Here is a 7,048-nt window from a genome sequence, read left to right as displayed (position 1 = left end):
ATTGATTATGCAAAGGCATTTGACTGTGTGGATCATAACAAACTGTGGCTGACTCTGAGAAGAATGGGAATCCCAGAACACTTAATTGTGCTAATACGAAACATAGTATTATATAGGTATAGGAAAATTTTATCTAGAGCCAATGCATTATTTATACACACAAAGTATTTTGACTTTCGATTTATCAATAGGTTTAAGAATGGCATGGTGGAGATACTGACCCCCTCTGACTTCAGGAGAGAAACACCTCCTTTCTCTAGGCTTTTCACCAGTTCTGACAGTAGCATCCCCACCATGGCACTCCCTATTCCTATACTGGGACCAATAATTTGTTGCAATAGTCACACAGAACTCACAGACAACACTAATGGTTGTGGGACTTAATAGGGAAGTAATAGATTGCAAAATGAGCTTTGATAATATAATCCATAAGGTGTTGAACTGTAACCAAATGACCAGGCATCTCTGGTGGTTCAAGTCTAACAGTGACTCCATAGAGGAAAGAAAGTTTCCTATTAAGATTTACAGCCTCAAAAGCTCAGTGGACTTGATGACAGTTAGTGAACTGCTTATAATTCAGAATAGGAAATGACTCAGCCTAGAGGCTGGCCTCCCTCTGGCCCTGAGTCTCTGGGACTCTTGGGCCTCAGTTTGCCAATTCCATGTTTGGGCAACTATGAGAGAGCTCTATAGCTCCATCAGTCACTGCCCAGTGTCACCCCACTCCCCCAGCAAACCCCAAAGTCATATAGCTCTCTGACTCCAGAACTGGAAACTTATTGTCATCACTGCTGGTCTCCTGGTTGTGCTGCCTTTGCTTCTGTCTCTCATATTTTTTTCTGCCATTGCTCCTCTCTGTCTCTTATTATCCTTGATATTATAGCTCTCTGTTCCTAACACAAGGACCCTGCATCCAAAGAACACTGTCATTACTATCTCTTCTTCTCAGTGGTAGCCAAGCCCTCTTTTCCCACCTAAGGGATGACTCATTTTAAGCCTATCTGGAAGGAAAACTGATCAATTTCTTGAGTAGGGTTCTATATATCTTATTCGCATGATTCCACTCTTATAAGCTTGCCAGGCCCCTTATTTACATTATTAGCAAGCCAGTCAACCTCCTCATTGAGCCACATGTACTTCATTTTCATAGTTTCATTCCATTGCTGGGTGAGAATTACAAGACTGTGGTGAAAGAGATAATATAAAAGTGATCCATCATACTGCAATAGGTCTCAAAGGATTTTTTGCCTTGAGAAAGGGAAGGTACCTGAAACAAGATCATCTTTGTTATTCACTTTTGGTTTGCATACAGCCGTGAAATGAGACAGGAAGCAGAGAAAACAGGAATTACTATGTAAATCTACAGACTCAAGTCCGTTTCCAAGGAAGACCTCTGGCAAAACTAAACGCAAATGCTCATAGAGGATTAACTTCATCAACTGACTAGTAAATGTCCATCAGGCAAGGGAAAACAAAATGTGATAGATGGTGGGAATCCAAGACCCCAGAGTTCTCTAAAGGGAACCCAAGGTATGATAGAGCATAGGACTCCTCCTGGCACAGGAAAAAGCAGTTGAAATCTGGACATTGAAGAAAATCTTCAAGACAGGTAGCCAAGGAGGAGTTTTTCTAGAAAACAGCAACAATGATTTTTTTTAAAAGTCAAAGTTCACTGTACCGGAACATTCTTAATTTGGATGTGGAGAGCCCAGAGCCAGAATCTTTTAGACCTATCTTCACTGAGCAGATAGAGAAAGTGAAAGTGGCTCAGTGTAGCACACACACTGGGCACCCTGAGCTGGGAGGCAGCTCACTCAGACCTCTAACTACCTAACTACGGAGGGGATGAGTTGGGAGAGGAAGTATAGAAGAAGCAACTGGATTTTTTTAAAAAACTGCAAATCATGCTCCTCTTCACTTTAGTTTAGTCCCACTTTAAAAGTCCAGAGGCTGGTGATATAAATGCAAGTTTTAATCAAATCAACGAGTATCTTTCCAGTTTAATATAGCAAGCAAAATTTGGTAAGAGCTATTATTTTTTTCCAACTCTATCATTTATCTTGGAATTAAATTGTTTCTAACCATAAAAGTAATCCATACAAGTTGTAAAAACTTTTGGAAAAGCAGAAAAACATACAGGGGGAAAAATGGGTTACTTATAATTTCACCACCTGGGGATAGCCCCTTCTAATATGTGATGCATTTCCTTTCTCTCTTCTTTCTTTATACATTTGCAAAAGAATTTAACTTTTTTCATTTTAGATTGCATATACAATTAGAATCTTACATTCATCATTTTATATTACAATATGAACATTTCCCAATGTATTAAAAACTCTTTCATTGCATCATTTTAACAGCTGTTAAACTACGTCTTAATAATTGGCCAACATTTAGCTATTCATTTTTTACTAGTTAGTCATTCATTTTATTTCTACTATTTCATTACTATAAATGACCCACAACATACCTATTTGAGCATAAAATTTTTTTCATTAGGATAAATTATAAGCTATTTCATTAATATAAATCTTTGAAAGTAGAATCAGAAGAAACTGTCAGTTTTAATACAAGACCCCAAAGTTCTTTGACATAGCCTCTACACCCTGATGCCAGTAAAGAGATGGGCTCTGTGAAATGTAATTAATTATTCCTTTGATGGAATTTACTATGAGTAGCCAATCTGTTGAGGGGCAGTTTCATTCGAGGTGTGCCATGCACCCAGTAAATAAGGAAGTCTAGTGGTATTGGCTTGCTTTTGCTCCATCTTGATTTTGTATTTGGCTTATCATTTCTTTGGTTCCTTGAACCAACAGCCTGTTTTACTTGTCAATCTTGGATTCACGAGCCTCCACTACTATACATCAGAGATCTGAGACTTGCCAGCCTCTACTACCAAATAAGTTATTTCCTTTAAGTAAATTGCTTTCGCTGTGTGTGTGTGTACACATTTATTCATTTTGTTTTCCTAATGAGTCCAGCCTAAGATATCTTTTCTCTCTCCTATTAGATTGAAAAGATCAGGATCTCTTTTCCCCTCTCTTATTAGAAGAAACATCTGGTGATCTACTTTCTAAAACTTAGCCTTGGAAATACCAATGGAGCACAATTCTATTTCAACAGTCATGGCTTATGTTGTTGTTATTAGGTACTGCCGAGTCAAGTATGACTCATAGAGACCCTATGAATAGCAGATCTGAACTCTGTCCTATCCTGTGCCATCCTCACAATCTCTGACACATTCAAGTCTATTGCTACAGTCATCATGTCAACCTACCTTGTCAAGGATCTTCCTCTTTCACGCCATACCCTCCACCTTCCCAAGCTTGATGTCCCTCTCCAAGGAATAACCTTTCCTAACAACATGCCCAAAGTATGTGAAATGAAGTTTTATCATCTTTTAATCCAAGGAGCACTTTGGCTGCACCTTCTCTGAGACATATCTATTTGTCCTTTGAGTAGTCCATGGGGTCTTAGCACTCTTTCTCAACACCACAGGTTCAAAGACATCAATTTTTCTTCTGTCATCTTCAGTCATTGTCCATTTTTCAGATGCATGACAAGTGACTGGAAAGACTATAGCCTGAATCAGGCACACCTTAGTTCTCAAATTAATATCACTATTCCTCAATAACTTGGAGAGGTCCCTGACTACAAATTTTCCCAGTGCAATACATCTCCTTATCTCCTGACTGCTGGGACCAAGTGTATTAATTGTGTATTCAAGTTAGATAAAGTTCTTGACAGTCTCAATCCTTTCTCAGTCTATCATGACATTGCCTATCAGTCTACTAGCAAGTATCTTTCTTTTCTTGACATTGAGATGCAATCCATAGTGAAGGTTTCCTTGTTTAACCTGCAGCAACTGCTTCAAGTACTCCTCACTTTCAGCAAGCAAGATTGTGACATCTGTGTAATGAAGGGTAATGATGAGTCTTCTTCCAATCTTAATGCCACATTTTTCTTCAAGGAGTCTATCTTCTTGTATCATTTGCTCAGCATGCAATTAAATAGGTGTGGAGAGGACGGATACAACTCTAACACACACCTTTCCTAATTTTAAACCATGTAGTATTCCCTTGCTATGTTTACACAACAGCTTCTGGATCTATGTAGAGGTTCCATCTATTTGTGCTTTATTGATTATGCAAAGTCAATAAAGTCCTTTGCCTTTTGTGTGGATCATAACAAATTATGGGTAATGTTAAGAAGAATGGGAATTCCAGAACACTTGACTGTGTTCAAACAAAACCTATACCCAGTCATGACTTATAGTGAGTTACTGTCAATTCTTCAGTAACTGCCTTGGGGTTTTTGCTTATTTGAATCTGTAAATGCTTGTAACAAATTTCAGCTAATAAGTAAGTAGAACTTATGGCTCAAACTCTCGTACTTGGAACCCTGAGGCCCCATATAAAACATCTGATTACACTAAAGTCACCATCCTGTGAGGAAGTCAAGCCACATGGAGACCACAAGAGACTGCCCAACGGCCAGCCTCAGCCTTGTGAGTGACCCCAGGTCATTGGTTCCAGCCCTACCTTCACATCTTACCAGCTGAGGCCCCAGATATCATAGAGAAGAGACAAGCCAGCCCCACTGTTTGTTGTCCAAATTCCAGATCCATAGGCTCTATAAGCTTATAGAAATTATTCTCTTAAGTTACTGTCTTACCTAGTTATAAGATTAGAATAAACTTTTAAGGTTGTTGATGTATGGCTGTCAAATTCTTGTCTAGGCATCTCGCACTTTCCTTCATACCTAGAGCGCATGAAAAATCTCTAGTGGCAAAGTCTACAGGAAGCTGTGCTGCTAATAAAAGGGTTATGCCTCTCTGACAGTTCAAATTCACCAGCAGCTCTCTCCCCATTTGATTTATAGTAGCAGAAATATACTAGAAGATCAACTGTGAATCTTCTGCTTCAACTTAATAGCGGTGAGTTTTTATTGATTGTATGAGAATGTTCTCTCTAAATCAAGTGATGCCTATCCTCTCGGAATTCCACCAGGCTCAGCCGACATTCAGGGGATTCCAGCAAGAGAAGGCCTACATATGTAACTAGCTCCTGGGCTTCATACACTGGAAGAGCTGTATTCACCTTGGCCCTCTCTGAATCAGGTACGCCCATCCTCCCAGAATTCCATGGGCTCAGCTGACATTCAGGAGATTCCAAGAAAATAACACTTACATACCAGATCTGGAGGAGACATCATCCTCTTCTGGGAAAGTATCCGACCTTGACAGCAAGGTGCTGTAAATGAAAGAGAAGAGGCACTAAGTCATAAGAAGTCAGTCCTGGAACAGAAGCTCAAGAGCAGAGGACTTTTCCTCAAAGCAGTCCGAGACAGAAATCCTTCCTAAACCTAGTACCTGGAATTTGGACTTAGAGACTCCTATACTCAAAAGAGGGCATTAGGCATCACAGAAGTGATCATATCAAGAATCCATCATATCAAAGGTTGGAGGGGGTGGGAGGTATTGAATGGGGTTGACAGGAGTGGATAGGGATGCTAGCAGAGCAGGGAAAGGTACGGGTCAAGATACACATAGACTTCTTTTTTTTTTAATTTCTTTATTTTTCATTTCAATGAACATCTACAGAGATTTTGGAATTCCATTGATTCATTCATCGTTGCACCCCTCTCCCCGCCCCCCACATAGACTTCTATAATGGGGAAATATCTTTCATCTGCTCCTTTCTGTAAAATATTTGTCTGTCAGACACTGTTCTAAAGCTGAATATTCAAGTTAAGATAGACTAGGAAGAAGGATTGGCCATCCACTTCTGAAATAGTAGGCCTTCAAAAACCCTATGTACAATAGAGTACACTTAGAGTAGACTAACAGATATAGAGCCGAGGCTAAACCTTCAAATTTGGAAACACAAAGGAGGAGAAACAGTTGTAAACAGACACTAGTGTTTGAAATGTGGAATGTGAGACACATGAATGTAGGAAAATTGGGCAGTGTTAAGAAAGAAATGGAATGTATAAATATTGACATACTAAGGTATTGGTGAAATGAGATGAGTTGGCAAGGGACATCAATCAGATAATCATACAATTTACTATGTTGGAGATGAAAAGGTGAGGGAAAATGGGGGCAATTTAATAGCTAAGAAGGTCATTTCTAGATCCATCTTGAAATACAATTTTGTGGGTGACAGGATAATAATCATACAAGGAAGTCTAGTGAATACCATTCTCGTTCAAATATATGCACCAACAACCAGAGCCAAAGAGGATGAAACAGATGATTTCTGCCAACTTTTGCAGTCAGAAATTGATCAAATATGCAGTCAAGATGCATTAATAATGATGGATGACTAGAACATAAATTGGAAGGAGTGGCAACCACTTCCTAAATAACATGCCTCTGGAAACCCTATGAACTTTGAGAAATGTTGATAGTTGTAGAGGGGCTTCAAGCCTTTTGTTCATAGGGTTGCTATGAGTCATTCGCCACTTGAAGGAAATCAACAACAGAAATTCTGTATAATCAATGATTTATTCATTCAAAAATATTTTATAAGAAACATAAATGCAGACTATATACACAGATGCACAGGAATCATACAGATTACATCTGTGAAAGAATCACTGGAAAAGCTCTGTATCAGCTTTGAAAACAAGACCAGGTGCTAATTGTAGTAGAAACCATCAACTACTGATAGGCAAGGTCAAGTTGAAGCTAAGGAAAATGTAATCAAATCCATGGGAACCAAAATTTGACCTTGAGTCTATCCCACCTGAATTTCAAATCTATCTCAAGAACAAAATTAAGGCATTGGACACTAATGAATGAACCAGAGGGGTTGTTGGGAGGTTATCAAGAATATCATCCATGAAGAATGCAAAAGTCATTACAAAGACGGGGGAGGAAGAAAAGCCTAAGATGGATGTCAGGAAGACTCTGAATATTATATTAGAGTGCCAAGAATCCAAAGCAAAGGGATAAAATAAAAAAGTTAAGGAGCTGAACAGAAGATTTTAAAGGGCAGCATGGGAAGACAAAGCAAAGTATTATAATGAAATCTGCAAAGAGCTG

The sequence above is a fragment of the Elephantulus edwardii genome, unplaced genomic scaffold (genome assembly GCF_000299155.1).
Source record: "Elephantulus edwardii isolate Elephantulus edwardi_28Jun2011 unplaced genomic scaffold, EleEdw1.0 scaffold00070, whole genome shotgun sequence".
Classification (NCBI taxonomy): domain Eukaryota; kingdom Metazoa; phylum Chordata; class Mammalia; order Macroscelidea; family Macroscelididae; genus Elephantulus; species Elephantulus edwardii.
This window is presented reverse-complemented; position numbering follows the sequence as displayed.